At 44.6% G+C, this 17,155-nt stretch overlaps 1 long non-coding RNA gene across 1 annotated transcript; it reads right to left on the bottom strand.

Moving 5' to 3' along the window:
• Window positions 1-4,644: 4,644 nt before the first annotated feature.
• Window positions 4,645-5,366, bottom strand: LOC135911773 (uncharacterized). Its single transcript, XR_010567447.1, has 2 exons — window positions 5,209-5,366; window positions 4,645-5,104 (listed from the first exon to the last, which is right to left on the bottom strand). It is a non-coding gene; the product is annotated as an uncharacterized lncRNA (long non-coding RNA).
• Window positions 5,367-17,155: the final 11,789 nt, after the last annotated feature.

Here is a 17,155-nt window from a genome sequence, read left to right as displayed (position 1 = left end):
CGGCAGAGCATTGGTGCCCAAGATGGCGGACCTTGCCTCAAATCGGGCTCACTACGGTGGCGGGAGCCATCGACAAAAACATTACGCAACACTTTATATTAGCGCCACCTCACGGGAGTGCCGATAACCTGGCGTCTGGGTCCCTTGAGCTCACAAATAAAAAAATTATCTTCTATTTAATATCACATTTACGTGATCGTCTTTCGCAGCCGCAATTTTAATGCCTCCTGTGACCGCTGGTGTAGCAACTGCATCTTTGGAGTGCGATAATATGCCAAGCATCTCTCATTACGCTCCTGTGGGTGGTCCTTAGCATGGCCAAGCAGTCAGCTCATGATCACGAGCTTCATCGAAGCCTACGTCACCCACGTACCTCGTACGTGGGTGACGTACGTGGGGCACGTACGTCACCCACGTACCTCGTTTGCCTCCGCGGTTGTTTGTGAATCGCTCAACACAGACGCACATACACAAGCTCGCGCGCACGCATGAAAAAATAATATATCGCGCCCGATTGCTTTCACATCGCGTTCAGAGCACTCGCAACGCCAGAAACAATTCCGAAATGCGCATTGCCAACTATATACGCAACCATATACGCAGCTGATAGCGCTGCGCCTGTTTTCCTTTCGGTCATATAAGATTTTTTCGCATTGCCTGGCTCAGGAACTGGTTAGAAGGTGCGTTTACATGCATGCGACGCCACTGACAGAAATGTAGGTGCGAGAGGTGCTGATAAGCCTAGAGCTTTACCCATAAAAAATTAGCTATGAAGCTGTAACTGCTATACTTTTCTACATATGCCTCCAGGAAGCCAATGCACTTGCGACATCTGTCCTGAAGCTTCTTAAGTCCCCTTGATATAAAATTCTTCTTTCTGCTGGTGTACCAACTCATTTGCAGCATCATTGTTGCATCCAAAATACTCCCAAATAGTTGTCCTTAGGGTGTATTTTGAGAGGGGGGAAAATGAAGTTCAGAGAGAGCCAGGTAGGGCAAATGAGGTGGATGGAGCATCCCTTGCAGTGTTTGACAAGAGATTGTCATACGAAAGGATGAGACTGTTGGACAGCTTTAAACGACGTTTTTCCTTGTTTTGCCTCATTATCGTCAATGAAGCATACAGTAATATCTTGCATTAATGGTTGCACTCTGTTGGAGGAAGTCCACCAGAAAAATATTTTCTTATCCCAAAGAACCGATGACATTTGCTTCTGCACCGACCTTTGCACGCGAAACATCGTGGGTATGGGAAAACCACTGAGCCTCTATTCTTTAAATGCTGCTTTGTCGCGGGATCAGAAAAGTACATCGTCTCATTGCCAGCTACCAGGTTGTCCGGGAAATGTGCCTAATAGTTGCCAAAATGTTCCAAAACATTGTGTGTGACCGGGCTAGTTGGTAATCTATGATAAAAACAGAGCAACAATAGATGGAGGACGGAAACAAATTGTATACGTTCGATTTTTATTCCTTCCCTCCGTCCGCTGTTGTGCGGTTTTAATAATTAACGCTCCAGAACAGCCACCTATGACACTGCACGTTTTCTCTTTTGCTCCTCTGTCAACAGTTTTGGGATCCGCTTTGCTGTAAGCTTTCCCATTTCCAGGTCGTTGTGGATGATGTGAAAAAACCTCTCACATGATTTAACGAGTTGAGTAGCAGTACTTTTGGTATATTGGCATGAATCGATTTCACATTCAGGTACAGTGAGAGAAACAGGTTTTGCGCTGCGTTTGTTACTTTCAAGACCGGAATAGCCAGCTTTAGAATTGACAACCGAATGTGTAACGGTAGCATATGAGCGGCCACAATGTTGCGCAAAGATTGCGGCATTTCATCACGCATCTGCTTTGCACATTTCCCTTGCGGCATTTCATCACGCATCTGCTTTGCACATTTCCCTTCGAGAAAGAGGCATTTGACTGTCGTCCTGTGCTCCACCAGATAGCACTTCTGAGTAGCTGCTGCCATGTTCAAGCTTGGTCCTGAAAAAGAAAGATAAAGGGATAACATCGGCCGCTGATTTTCGCACCATTGAATACAGACAGATTGGCGCGACGCGCCCACCAAATTACAGCTACGCAAGAACAGCTGTATACCGTGAATTGGGTGCACGTTAAAAACACCCAGGTGGTACGGATGTATGCAGGGTACCCCACTATTTTTTGCCCCATAAATAAATCATGGTTTCGCCCCGCGTGAAACTTCAGAATTTATTTATTTTTAAGACACCATTTTTTAAACAATTTTAAGCCTAATTTGGCCACACACGAACCGTAGCGCCCTGTTTCAAATAAAAAAGAAGGTGCGCCTAAAACAAGCGGTGGTCATGGGCGCTACTCGTGCAGTTCCTGTCAGATGACAAACGAGTCAGACGTCCGGTTCCGGATCTAATTCCTGCCATTGTTTGGAACACGGCCCACAACTGGGTGTGACCCGCCCAAGTGTCTGCAGATCAATCTCTCCTGACGTGGCCTTCCTCGCCCCACTTGAAGCAGCTGCGACCGTAACCTCGTCGTCCTCCAGAGTCAGCACTGGGACAGTCCCGGCTCGTGTGCCCCTTCTTGGCTGCACTTGACGTAATTTCTGCCCGCGGTGCTACTCGCTGATCTGCCACGCACCCAATGGCGGACGCCCCCGTAGATTGAGGTGAGCTATTCCTTCTCCGGGGTTGCCTCACCTCAGCTGTCCGCTCCAACGCCAACACACATCCTATGTGCACGTTCTTGTTCCGAGTAGATCACATAGGGCCCCAGAACTGAATAGAATTTGCATTGTCAGAAATGTGACGTCGCATACAGAAATGTAAGGGGTCATCACGGTATATTTAAAATTGCCTGTTCCAGAAAAAAAATAGAATTCAAATTTAATTAAAACATAATTCTGCTCCTTCAGCTTGATTATTCAGAGAGGCGCACATTACCTGCAAGAGAAATCAAAGTACATATTCAACTAAATAAACAAATCTCCTGAATGTGCTGTCTTATGCATAGAATCAAAACAGTAACTGAACGCTCATTTAGTTCGTCCCACACTTTGGCAAATAATATCTCGAAACTGGTGTCCTGGAAATTCATTTCATAGGCATGTGTCTTGCAGTCTCGCCGGATAGAGTTTGTAAATTGCAATATGGGCAGTAATGTAAATAATATAATATGTTAATTACTGAATTTCCTAATTAGTTGAATATGTATTGACTTCTACCTCATTTGATACTGTACACACATGCAATTGCACAGGCTGTAATTCGAAGTTTTTTATTGTGTATTACATCTTGAACTTGTGCTGCAGATTTATAATCATGTAAACCAAGCACAATTGGGAACGCATACGCACGCATATGAAACGACCACGAAGCGGCTAGCCGCAGCCGCTGCGAGCCAAGCGCCATTTACAGACTGCTGGACAGTGTGTTTACAAGCAAGCGCAGGTCCCGCCTTGAGCCATATGTGGCTTGTGGCAATCGGCACATTCTAATTATATTCACATGGGTCGCGAAGAAAGTGGTCCAGAAGCAATTGTCACCGACGTCAACCGGGAGTGCGGTTGGCGTTTTGATTCAAGCATGACTCATGTGAGAACAAATACTGTCAATATAAAGGCCTTAGTTAAAAAGTGCACTGTTTAATTCATTCAAACAAATTGTGTTTCGTTGTATATTTGCTTAGGTCAGGTGCTTAACTTGTGATTTATAAAGTGCAACCTTTCTTCGGTGTCTCCTGGAAAAAAAGGTCTTTACGTTGTATGAATAGCAATGCTGTGCACTCTTATGGTGTTCGCAAAGGCACGCTCGCAAACTTCGTCTACTACAACATGCCGCCTCGCATGTTTTCGTGTTTTGCTCCTCCACGGGTTCTCTGAATTCTGGTGGTGCCAGTTTAACAACTGAGAAGTTCGACATTTCCACTGGTGTTTGCGAGATTGGTTTCATTGCTTTACACGTGTTCAGTTAAGGCTAATGAATAAATGAAGGCCGCGCAAGGTGTCCACTTTAGTTTCCTTCCTGCGTATGCGGTGTCAGACTGTCTGAGCGTCCCTCGCGACGATGCTACCAAAACCAGACACCGAATGCTTTCGTCGTTACGGAAAGAAGCGGTGCATTGTAGAAGGACGCGATATGATGCGACACGCGTACCCTCGGTGTTTCGAGGCACCGCTTTTTCTGCTAAACAGGTGATCTCGTGTTCAACCGTTCATCTAATAGAGAATGCAGTTGCCACTACCTAGAGGAGAGCCTAATCGCGTCAAGTTGAGGGACGTATTATATAGATTGCATTAATCGCAGGCCTACATCGCGCGATTCACAACAAAAAGTCGCGACACATTTTTCTGCTTTTAAATTCGTTGCTTATGCCGCCGAATGCCCCATTTTAAACGAGGGGTAATTGTGTAAACAACGCACTTGCTTCTCAGTAACTTCGTAGTTGTGGACGCTTGACGCTTTGATGCTTTCACGCTTCACAAGAGCACGATTTCTTGTTGGATCCCGTGTAAGTTCCCTAAATACGATTGCGTTCCATGCAACGTAAATTGCCCATTTCATGTCGCCTGGCAACGTGGGAAGAATATATATGTGACACACGTATGGGAACGTAACTATTGAAACTACGAAAGCGAATACGGAAAAGGAATACAAGTCAGTAGAAGGTATAAGAATATATTTACTATTATCATCAAAAAAGTAAAAATTTCACAATTTCCTAAAATTAAACAAGCTACTAAAGAAGGAAGTACCCGCAAAACGCATAATTTGGCCACACACGAAGGGCAGCGGCCCACATCTGGGTGTGTCTCGCCCAAATGTCTGCAGATCAACTTCTGCTCATGTGGCCTTCTTCGCCACACTTGAAGCAGCCTCGTCCCGAGGCAGCGGTGGGACACTCCCGGCTCATATGCCCTTCTTGGTTGCACGTGACGTAGGTTCGGCCGGTGGTGCTTCTCGCTGACCCACGACGTCGCCAAGGGTGGCCGCCCCCGTAGATGGATCTGAGCTCCGCCTTTTGCAGGGCTGCCTCACCGCAGCAATCCGCTCCGGCTGCCAAGGCGCCGCCGTTGTGAAGGCTCTCCTTGCGGGTAGATCCCATGCCGCCCCAACCTGCGCCTTCATAGTCGCCATTGTCAGCGCAGCTATCCACACAGCATCCGAACAGTACACACCAGACATTGTTAGGGTCACGCAGGTCAATCGGTTGTCTGACTGCTTACCCCAAGACCGCCAGGAGGTAGCGGCTTCCATTCCAACTTCCATGCCCGCTGCCTAAGCCCGAAGAACGCTGCCGTGAACGTACTCTGTACTTTAGCCGTGATCAAACGTTCTTCAGAACAACGTCTTCTTCTTTTCCTACTTGCGCACGCCACGTGTTTATGATGATGATGATGATGTTGCCAATGATGAGTTTGGCTCATAACCTCTCACGCGGATTGGCCAAGAGTCGGGTAGACTTTGCCTATGTGTTCAGGTAATGAATTTAAAGATCATAATTTTGTTGCATAAATTAAAGCGAGGGAAGTTTAAAACGGTTCAGTAGACTGTCACTCAATCAAGAGAAAAAAAATTATATATAATATATATGAGCCGATAAAGGAGGAATGGAAAGAATAATGCGGTCAACAATGAAATCGGTTTGATTCAATAATGAATTTTTCTAAGGCAATGCGCACATTACTGTGTACCGGAGTGATGAATGGCACGTCGAGCTCTCGCACTGTAATTTCTAATGTCATTTTTCTAAAGGAGAAAAAACGCCGGCATTCCAGTAAGTAGTGTTCGCTCGCCTCTAACGAGTTGCAAAAATGCCAGAAACGGGATATGGCCAGACCAGATGGGTGCATCTATAAATTTAGAGATGGGACTCGACAACGCAGTCTCGTTGATGCCACTTCCGTTTCTCTTATTTTGCGAAATTTCCTGCTCCAAGGATATTGTAAGGGGTGTAGTTCCGAGGAGAATTTAAGATTTGATTTTGATGTGAAAAGGATGTATCTTGTAAACCTGACAGACGTGATAAAACCCGTCGTTGGAAGAAGGCTAAGCACCGGGCCGCTGATACAATCCTTGATCAAGCTGTCTGCAACTTCATTCATAAATATGCCGCTGTTCCCAGGTACCCATGCTAGTCGCAAGCTCTTCAAAAGACATGGGGCCAGTGAGTACAACGTCTTTAATATATGCGGCTCGCCGGGAGCAGTAAGTGAGGTGCATAGCGACAAATATTCTGTGATCATTACCAAGGTTGTCCTGGAAGATTATAGCTTACGCAAAGCTAGGACAACAGCTCGGAATTCGGCTACGTATATTGGAGTGAAGTCGGGAAGCCGAATAGAAAAAGACCAATCCAATGATGATGAAAAAATTCCCACTACGGCCTTTTCCTCACTCTGCGAAGCATCCGCTGCTATTATTACATTAGCGGGGAGCTGATTCAAGTGATCCTGGAGTAAGCGGTTAAGTATATGCGAGGGAAGATGCTTTGCAAAATTTAGGTAAAAGTCATCATAAGTAATAACCAATGAATAGCAGATGCTGTTTACCGTGATTACATCATATATATTTACATCTAACGGATTCAATAATGATTGTGATATAATCACTTGTGGCGTGTGAAACCGAGGCTTTCGGTGGCCATTTTTGGGGTTGAAGTTTCTGAAGCTGATCGTCAACGCTATTGGGATTGTATCTGGCTTCTAAAACAAATGCACCTACTTAGATTTTGACAATTAATTCGTCCGCTTACTTTTAGATTGCAGCAGAAGTGGTAAGTTACTGCTAAAGGCCGAAGGTATGTGTTACAGCGGATAATTTACAAGCTAATTCGGGAATAACCAACTCTTCCTTAGCCGAAAGTTACATTGCGCATCAAATTCTTGACTGTCCTGAGCAACGAAGACGAAGAAGAAACCTGAGACGAGCGGGAGCTGCAAATGTGTGAAAAATATAAGGAAAAGCAGTCGGTGCGCGACAGAAGCAACGCACAATGCAAAAAAATCTCACCACAAGGCACATGCTGCCTTCACGCTGTTGACGAATGCGGCCAAATACGGCAAAATAGAATCGGCGTGGCATATCGTCCACCTAATTTATGACTTGATCACGAAAGAAAGATGCGTGTTTGGTCAATAACGCCGTGATGATGTTATCAACCAAAATGGTGAATGCGCGTGTTCTCCTGAAGACATTTCCATGCTTCAGCGACTCCTTGATTCACTTCAATGAATTAATGCGAGCAGTAATTTGAGCCCCGACTTGGGGATGCGCTCATAGAGTGTAATGCACGATCTATAGTAGGAGTCTCGATAATCGTATAAAGCTTCGAGGGAACTCCAGATCGACACGAATTCTCCGAAATCATTCGACAATGTTAAGGGCCACCAGCTCATGCTGAAGAAACCTGCAGCATGCATGCATGCAACAAATGCGCGCAGTGCGCAGCGCAATCTGTTTGCGACAAAAACAAGCGAGACACGCGCCGTTACCAAGCACCCCTCGAGGAGGCCGTGTATATGATCAGCTTCTCGGCCAGTCCACCTTATTATATGTGGCGACTCACAAGAGGGAAGTAAAATAAATCCACATGATCTAATAAATAACAGCACCTCGATCAGTTCACATCGTTCGACTGTGCGCGATTGGAGACGCTGTGGATGCGGCGCACAAGAAGTACCGTGATATTTTGTGGCGAAAAGACGTGTTGTCCAGGGCTCCGTGGCGCCGACGAAATCATGTTTTTTGTACACGCTTTGAGCTTCCTTGTGTTTTTTATTTGTTTTTTTAGCCTTTTAATAAGAATTGGGTAGTTTTCTTTTCTCTCTCTCTCTCTCTCTCTGTCTCGCTTGCTTTTTTTTTTCGTGTGCACGGGTGTGTTTAGTGTATATCTGGTTTTGCAGGATAATCAGAGCGTCCTTTCGCGTCACGTGCTTCAACACGTGCAACGGTCTGGGACGTTAAGTCTTTAAACCTTTTAAATAGTAGCTTGGAAGTGGCAAGACTAATAGTTATTACTGGTCTTATTGTGTTTGCTTTGCTATCGGGAATATTGCTTTGGTAGGAAACTGAGGACGTGGCCACGTGTTTGAACATGCGAAAACGTGTCATACCTGAAGTCTGCGCGGCACTGATTGCTTTTAAAACATTGGTGAGAATTGCTTTGCGGCATTTTAAGCATTTAGATTCTTTGCGGATCATTTTTTGTTAGAAGGCACGTGCTCTGCATTGGTATAGTATTATAGTATCGTAGTATTTGCATTATAAAAAGGCGTGCAATACGTGGCAAGAAAGCCGGGAAAGCGTTCAATGTGCGGGGGTCCCTCAAGGCAAACGAGAGAACGGATGAGAATGGAGAGGGAATCGAGTCAGTCGGCACACACTGGGATGTCGATGCTAGGCTGATGAAAATTGCAGGCTTTCCAGGATGAGCTTGTCAAACAGGTCGAAGAGCTCAAAAATGAGCTAAATATGGAGCGTGATGCACGGAACGTACTGAAAGAAAGACTTCAAGCAGCCTAGGAAAAGCTGAACAGGACCGCCATTGTGAACGAGAATGGTTGTGACAATGGAACGCAGTCCCCCGACGTGGAAGGAGAGGGAGTGCCAGCAAAAGACGTGAAATGCGTGCAAAGGGGAGGGGGTAGCTGGAAAGAGCGGCACCTACCTTGAGGCAGCCACAGAAAAAAAGCAGGAGCGCAGGAGTCAGTGCCTTCTGTCAAGTTCGAATCACGCGGAAAAGAACAAAGGGAAGCAGGGAGAGGTAGGAGAGAGTGAAAGGGTGTTTATCGCCGGCGACTCAAACCTGGCTAGGTGCTCAGAAGCAATTGTGGAGAAGGTGAAAGGCCATAAAAGAGTGGCGGCAGGGACATTTCCAGGGCGGACAATGGGTTCTGTCATGGAGCTAGCAAAAGCAAAGCTCGCGGGAAGTTCCCACGTGCGCAACCTTGTCATGGTAGCAGATGGGCTAAATGAGGTCTTAAACAGGAAAGGGACAGGACTAGCCCAGTGCTTGGCGAAGGGTGTAGACTACTTGCGTGGTTGTCCTCTCAAGCGCAGATCGTGGTGTGGATGGTGCCGGAGGGGCCTGTACGTGATAGTCACGTACAAATAGCCGTAGTGGCTGCTAATGAGGTGATATGGAAAATGAGCAGAGAGAAAGTTTTCGAGGTTTTTGAACTAAACAGGGAAGTGAGAAAGTAGGTGGTTTTGAACGAGACGGGATCCACTTCAATTACAGGTTTGGACGAGAACTGGGCTGGGGACTCGCTGGTCGCGCTCTTGCTTTTTTAGGGGGCCCACGGGCTCAGGAGGCCAGAGTAGGTACTAATGAAGAAGGTCCCCTAGGAGAACCTCAGAATAGCATCGCCGTCAATAACAGAAAAAGGAGGAAAATAAGAAAGAGAGTTCACTATGCAATAGGCTACATCAACATACAGAGCGGAAGAAGAAAGGAAAAGTGGGGAGTGATTGAGGAGAAGTTAAGTAGAGAACAAATAGGGGTGTATGCGGTTACAGAAACGCACCTTAGACATTCCGAAGAGCCGCAAGTGATTGAGAATTATGTTTGGGAAGGGGGAAAGAGAGCTAAGTCGGAAAGAAAGAGAGGGGGAGTCAGAATGCTCATCCATCAGGGAGCCAAATGGAGAAGAGTAAATTCAAAATATCAAGAATATCTTTGATTATCAGGTACAATGAGTGGGGAAAAAACTTGGCTGGGCGTAAAGTAGTTGTGGACCGGAAATAGGGAAGAATCAAGAGTTAGTGGAATGCATAAGTGCTGATATTAAGGGTTTCGGAAACGATGCCGAAATTCTCGTATTAGATGACATGAATGCTCGCATACAGGATCTAGATGGCTATACCGACAACAACGAGAAGTCAATGGTAGATCTTTGTGAGCAAGATAACCTCGTTATCGTGAATACAGGGCCTAAGTTTGAAGGGCAGATCACGTGTGAAGTGGGAAAGCGGCAATCGACCATTGTTTATTGTCTGACGACAAAAGGAATTCGTGATAACTTGAGAGAAATTGTCATTGACGAGAAAGGGTATAGCACCATAGGGAGGGACCATAAACACATCATCTTGAAAATGGGATACGTAGTTGGGAAAGAGAGCAAGGAGTGCAAAATGGCCAGTGCAAATTGGAGAGCTCAACAAATAACAAATATAGTCACAAGAGCTCGAGGAAGAATTTTGCAAATGGCCAAGAGTGGGAATATAGTGAGCTTCTAAGTGTAGTAGCGACAGAAGTACGGAAAGAGACACAACATTTTCCTCGGATAGGAAAAAAGAAACTGAAAATCCGGTGGAACAGGGAGATACGAGAAGCGATCGCCGAACGACAGAAAGCATCCCGAGAGCACAGGCAGGCAAAGGCGCAGTTGCCGCAGGATGAAGTAGCCAGTAAATGAAGTAGCCAGTAAATATATGCCGGGAGAAAAAATCTATGGATCAAGAACTGGTGCAAGCAAAGATAAAAGGTGAAAGTGAACGTTGGTAGTCAGAAATACATGAGAAAAAAAAGGCCGCGCAGCTATAATATTTTGAAACCACACCAAATGTTAAGGCAGGAAGTCAACAACAATGCAACATATCCTAGACGATGATGGAAACAAACTAAGGGTAAGCGGCATTCAATCACATCCGAAAAATTGCAGCCGAATCTTTCCAAGGCAACGACGACGTTGTATTTGAAGAAAAAAAAAGAGCATGAAAGAGAACCAGATGGAAAAGAAGCTGATGCTGACAAATTTCAACTGGAAGAAAGCCGAAGATAAAATTCTTAAGCGCACAGCCACAGGACTAGGAGACGTTCCCGTTGAATTATATTACCAAAGAGTAAGGAAGCTCTGGTGAAAGCACTGGAAAAAAAAAACTTTAATAGATAGACGAATACCAGACAGCTGGCGACAAAGTAGAATGAATTTAATTTATAAAGGTAAGGGGGACAAAGATAGAATTCACTACTTTGGGTCGTTGTCCATTACATCGCTAATGTTCAGGTTAACGATGCAGGCAATCAAATTAAAGCTGCAAGCATGAGCAGGGAATAATGGCATTTAAGGAGAACTTCAGAATAGCTTCAGAATAGGTAGGCGTTTGGATGATAACTTATTTGTTCTTACTCAGTGTATAGAAATATCAAAAGTGTAAAACACACCATTATATGTGGCCTTTTTAGACATTACAGGAGTGCACGACAACGTAGACCGCAACATTTTGTGGGATAATCTGGAAGGGGAAGGCTTAGGCGGTGATTGTCTGCAGCTTTTGAGAGAAACCGTTATATGTGTCCTTTTTATACATTACAGTAGTACTTGGCAACGTAGACCGCATCATGTTTTGGGATATTCCGGAAGGGGAAGGCTTAGGCAACGATTGTCTACAGCTTTTGAGAGAAATTACCTAGAAAATACCTTTTGCGTTGAAAGGGAAGGGATGAGGAGCGAAGAGAAAGTTGTTATCAACAAGACACTGAGGGGGAGGCGCCCTTTATCCCCACTACTGATTACAATGTACATGGTGAGGATGAAAAGGGCGCTAGAGGAACGAAATATCGGGTTTAATCTCTCATTCAAACAGGCGGGTACAGTAGTAGAGCAGCAGCTTCCAGGTTTGTTTTATGCGGACGACATTGTGTCGCTAGCTAACAAGCAAAATGATTTCCAACGTCTGGCCAATATCTGTGGAGAGGAAGGCGAGAATTTAGGTCTGAAATTTAGCGTGAAAAAAATTAGATGTTATGGTATTCAATGAAACCAGTGAACAGACAGTGGCAATACGGGGCCAGAAAATACCTCGGGTAACAGAATATAAATACCTTGGTATATGGATAAACGAAGGCAATAGGTATATGGAAACACAGAAAAAAGCAATGACAGTAAAGGGGAAAAGAAATGCAGCCGTAATGAAGCACAGAGCGCTATGAGTATAGAATAAGCACAATGGGTTGCGGAGTATGTGGAAAAGTGTAATGGTTCCAGGATTTAGTTTTGAAAATGCGATTGTTTGCTTGAAATCAGGGGTACAATCAGGACTCGATGGTAACCAAAGGTCAGTGGGACGCCTCGCATTGGGCGCTCACGGGAAGACTACAAATGAAGCTCTGCAGGGTAATATGGGCTGGACAAGTTTTGAAGAAGGGAAGCTCACAGTAAAATTGATTGAAGGACGACTGAGGCATATGGAAGAAACTAAATGGGCTGGGAGAGTGTTGAAGTACTTGTACCGGAAAAAAAAACATTGCTTCACAGGGGAGAAAAAGAACTAGGAAGCTTACCAGTAAGTATGCGGTCTGTAGGGTGAGCAACACAGCAACAAAGAACGTCAAGCGGAAGGTCAGAGAGGCTGAAATATCTCATGGGTGGCGGCAATGGAAAAGAAACCTGCCATGAGTAACTTAATAGGAAAAAAACGAAATGCGTAAAGAAACAATTTATGATAACTCAAAGGGAAGCTCAATACTTTTGGAAGTGAGATCAGGATTCCTTAGAACCTATAAAGCGAGATATAAGAACGAAAAAGAAGCCTGTGCTTGCTGCGGTAAAGCTATGGAAACGATGGAGCATGTTTTATTGGAATGTGAAGATATCTGCCCAGTGGTCGATTTAAGCACCATTGGACTCATTGATGCCCTTGGGTTCAGCGAGAGCAGGGGGAAAGTAAACATGTCCGCTAGAGAAATTAGTAAGATATGATTGGAAGATTGGTGGAAGAAAAGCAGGGAAATGACAAAAAACGGAGACGTACAAAAACAAAGTTCACAGAAGGGGCCAGAAAATTTGGTTGTGGGGATTCATTGGTATGTTTTTTCTTGTCTTTTTTAACCTAGGTAGGACATTAGGCAGTATAATAGCAAGATCTTGGTGGCGCAACCCACCGCCACGTTCCAAAGGGGACGCGTTCATAACATCCATTCCACCCACAAGATGAGCCTGGCAGAGTGAGTGAGTTAAGACTTTATTTGAAAACAAGCTATTGACGGGTGACCATGTTGTTAGGCAGCCACGAGCCCATGAACCTGGCAAAAAAAAAAGTACTGTCAGTATTAGTGTTGCTTCCACCGAATGCTGTTTATTCGGTTGGCACGCTGAGAACGACCGCAGTGCATGAAGGAGAGTGTTGTTTCAAGGTCTTTTTCAGTGTTCGTTAGTGGAGACATCAGGAATAATGTAGCACCCCCTGAATACAGGGTGCCCCAGCTATCATTGATTTGATAACATTGATAACAAGATAACATCATGATTGATAAGATTTGATGACATCATGATTGATAACAAGATTTGAACGTATGCAAATGCCACGTAGCTGGACAGAACCAAGGCAATCTTCTTTGCCGTCGCTTGGAGATACTCAGATCTTTTTAATTCCTTCTAATTACATAATTAGTCTTAATTATTTCATCAACCTATGGAATATTATATCTGGATTGAAAGTATCATAGAGAACGTTGTATAGCAACATGAAGAACTTTCGATACAGCTTTCTCTTTCTCAGTATGTGCTCGATAAAAGTGTTTATCGGAGCCTGAAACAAGCCCGGGAATATAGGCAATGTGCCTCGAGCGGCCAATCGCATGGTAATTGTCCATGTATTCGCAGGATTCTTTAACGCAGGGAAAACACTTATATGTAAGCACGTATCGAGCAACAGAATGCTATGCAGGGAGTTTTTCATGTAATATAATATCTGTGAATTTCAATAAATAATTACGGTTAGTTATGTAATTAGGCTGAATACACAAAAAATATGCTTCGCTAGGAAAATGGCAGTGGTAGCGGTGGCTTTGGGCATTTCTTCAAAATTTTGGTAGCCTGGTTTGCCCCCGAAACAATATATGTGAATAAATCATGTGTAAGACAAAGAGGAAGGCAGCCCGCGAAAATAACCTTAGGGGTATGAGGAGGAAAAGGAAACCTTATTCGGTGAATAAGAAATGAAAACACAAGCAGCCTTTGTTCTTCCTACTTGCGCCAGCACGGTGGAGGGGAGGGTGGGGATAAGTTTTAGTCTAGGAAATTTGCACCCTGAGCCCTCTCCGTGGCCCTCGACACCAGCCTGTGCTGGTCACACGGGTCCTAGCGGGACAGCACCGTCTCCTACTGTTCGGCTGTGGGGCTTGTGATGGGAGGTGCGTCTGGTGTGGGCGGACATTCCCGGGTTTGGTGGCAGAATGAGGCGTATTCTCCGCAGTGTGACAATTTCTAAAAGTAAAGTGTAGTACGGGTATTTAAGAAGTGAGGAACCTGAAGACTTTGAAGGATAGCTTATTGAGGATACTTTTCATGTGTCGTTCTTGTAGCATCTGCAAACAACTTGCCTGCAAGTTTCTTACAAGTCTTATATATTCTTATATATATTCTTATATATTATTTCTTATATTCTTACAAGTAATATTCATATCGACATTATTCCACCTGGAAGCCATGAAGACCAAAAGGAAAGTAATGATGGCTGCTGATTACATGTCAAATTAAAAAGAGCAGCTCTGTTTATGCAGAAATGTCATGCACCATTGTTGGCGCATCAGCTGATGTGTTTTCAAGTGCGACTCGGCCACAACCAGTGCGCACTATTCAACGACCCTTATAAGGCCGGGTTTGAAACTGCCGTTCAGTGGCCACCAGATGATTTTGTTTGAAAACACTCATGGCAACTTTCGAAAATGCGTTTATATTCCTTATAAACACAGCTGCTGTGCATTAAAGCGGCATGCTTCAAGCACGGGATCAGATTGATTTACGCACTTATTGTGACCTACTTTGCTTTCTTGCATAGTCACGTTTGTACTGAGTCAACTCTTAACCCACAACAACTTGAAACCTGCTGGATGTTTGCAGAATTGTGCAGTAAGGATACCATGTCACCCTAATTTTGTCGAATACAACCAATAATTGTTGAAGAATGTATAGATTGGCATATCTACATCATTTACACATGTGCGTGCAACCAGTCTTTTCTTTCTTTTTCTTTTTACTTATCTTTTTCTTTTCTTTGCTATCCCCATGTCCTATTTGCATGTAATGCATCTTCGACATCGTACCCATAGCTAACCTATGGCAGTGGTTTTAACTGTTTTCGCGAGCTTTGTAATGATTTCTGCAGAAATAAATCCACCAAGAAACACGAAAGGAAAGAAAGCGTTCTCTAAGGTTCCTCCATTGCCACTGTGCTGACTCGACGCAAAGAGAACACGCCATGCTGCTGCCAGTCCCGTGCCAGTCCCGCGCGTCATCCTAGAGACTTGGAGCATTTGCCCTGATACTGGTCATTGTACATCCTTTCTTCGCACAATGTAGAGGCTGACAGGGTTCTCAAATTTGTGTTAAGGCGAGGCAATTGCCATAGGCCGTTTGCACTGACTTTACGAAGTTTCAGGGGAGGTGAGGTGTCGGAAAAGTGTACGACTGATCGCGAAGTGCGTTTCAAAACTGCCGCATTCAATGACTTTATCAATGGTCTTCAAATTTCTAAATAACCAGCTATTTTGGCCATAAAGGCAAGAAGACTGGTTATCTGTTTTAGCGTCATTCAGTTTGGAAATCTGTTTTAGCGTCATTCTTAAGCTTCCGTTGCATGCCGCCGCGATAGTCGACGAGCCACCGCAAGCTAAGTAAGAGAAAGCGGACCAATCGCAGGCGCCGGCACCACCCTCTTCATCTGGTTATCGATATTCGTGCAGTGGCTCGGCCCCATCGAATCCCTCTCCACTTGAGCATGCTCCTCGCCTCTTGTGAGCCAATTAGATAAGACAAGCCGCTCACTGCAGGCAATGGCAAACAAAAGTGACCTCCTATGAACAAGGGGAGCATTTGATTGGTCGGTACAAACAACCCTGCGGGTGACCACCCGATGCTTGCGTCGGCGGTTACGCAAATTTCACATCAGGAGATTGGAATAAAACATATTGGAATAGTTTTACGTTATACGGCCCCAATAGTCAGGACACTAGTCTCCAGAAATTATTTCCAGAACTTTCGGAGAAAATATATGAGCTTTCATTTACCGTTGTGCTTCTATGCATAAGAGAGCAAATTCATGACTTTTTGTTAATTAGTTGAAGACGTGCTTCGATTTCTCTTGCATTTCTCGGCCCCTCAGGATTATCCAGCTGAAGTACTAGAATTATATTTGAAATAGATTTGAATTATGTTTGCTTCTGCTACAGGCATTTTTTAAAATTTTCGTAAAGTTCAAAAATGATCCCCCCGTATTTTTCTGTATGTAGCGTTTGTTGACGGACTGACTGGCGTCGCATTTCAGAAGATACACCTTCTTGCCAGGAACAGTGCCTACTGGCATTCTGAAGTGATTTCTAGGAATTCATGTGGAGCTGGGGTTCTCTCAACAATTTATACAATTTATACGAATGTGATGTGCGGTCTATGCAGACCGCACATCACATTCGATGGACGCATCCGCGAATCGGGGCTTAAAATTGCTGCTCGCAGTAATTCATTGATGTGAATAAGGCAGTCAACGAAACATGGCAATTTCTTTCAAAGAACTCGCGCGTTTGGTTCACAATATTATCACAACGGTATTGTGCTAACGCGCGTTTTTGTTTCGTGATCTATGCGATGCGATGCGATGCTACTATGCGATGCTGATCGCGTCTTGTGCACTTTGTTTTCGCGTGATCTAAGCGCCTGCACTGCCTTTTGCAGTGTTCGTCAACCGCGCGAGGGCAGCACGTGCCTCGTGCTGAGATGTTTTCGCGTTGTGCGTTGCTTCTCTCGCACACGGACTGCTTTACTTCCTATTTTTCACATATTTGCAGCTTCCGCTCGTCTCAGGCTTCTTCTTCGTCGTCGTTGTTCAGGACAGTCAAGAATTTGATGCGCAATGTAACTTTCGGGTAAGGAAGAGTTGCTTATTCACGAATTACCTTGTAAAATATCCGCGGTAACACGAAGCTTCGGTCGTCAGCACTAACACACTACTTCTGCGCATTATATAAGTAAGCGGACAAGCACAAGCTAAGTATCAAAATCGAAATAGATTATTTTTTTTAGACACCAGATGCGATCCCATAAGCGTTGATCATCAGCTTCAGAAACTTCAACACCAAAATGATTACCGAAAGCCCATAAAATTCCACAATTCTAGACGTCGGTTTTGTAATCCTTGTAGGAGAAACACGTAGTGTTCGCAAGTAGGGAAAGA

Source organism: Dermacentor albipictus, chromosome 1 (assembly GCF_038994185.2).
Source record: "Dermacentor albipictus isolate Rhodes 1998 colony chromosome 1, USDA_Dalb.pri_finalv2, whole genome shotgun sequence".
Lineage (NCBI taxonomy): Eukaryota > Metazoa > Arthropoda > Arachnida > Ixodida > Ixodidae > Dermacentor > Dermacentor albipictus.
The sequence above is the reverse complement of the archived record's forward strand: the minus strand, read 5'-3'. Positions and strand labels throughout refer to the sequence as shown.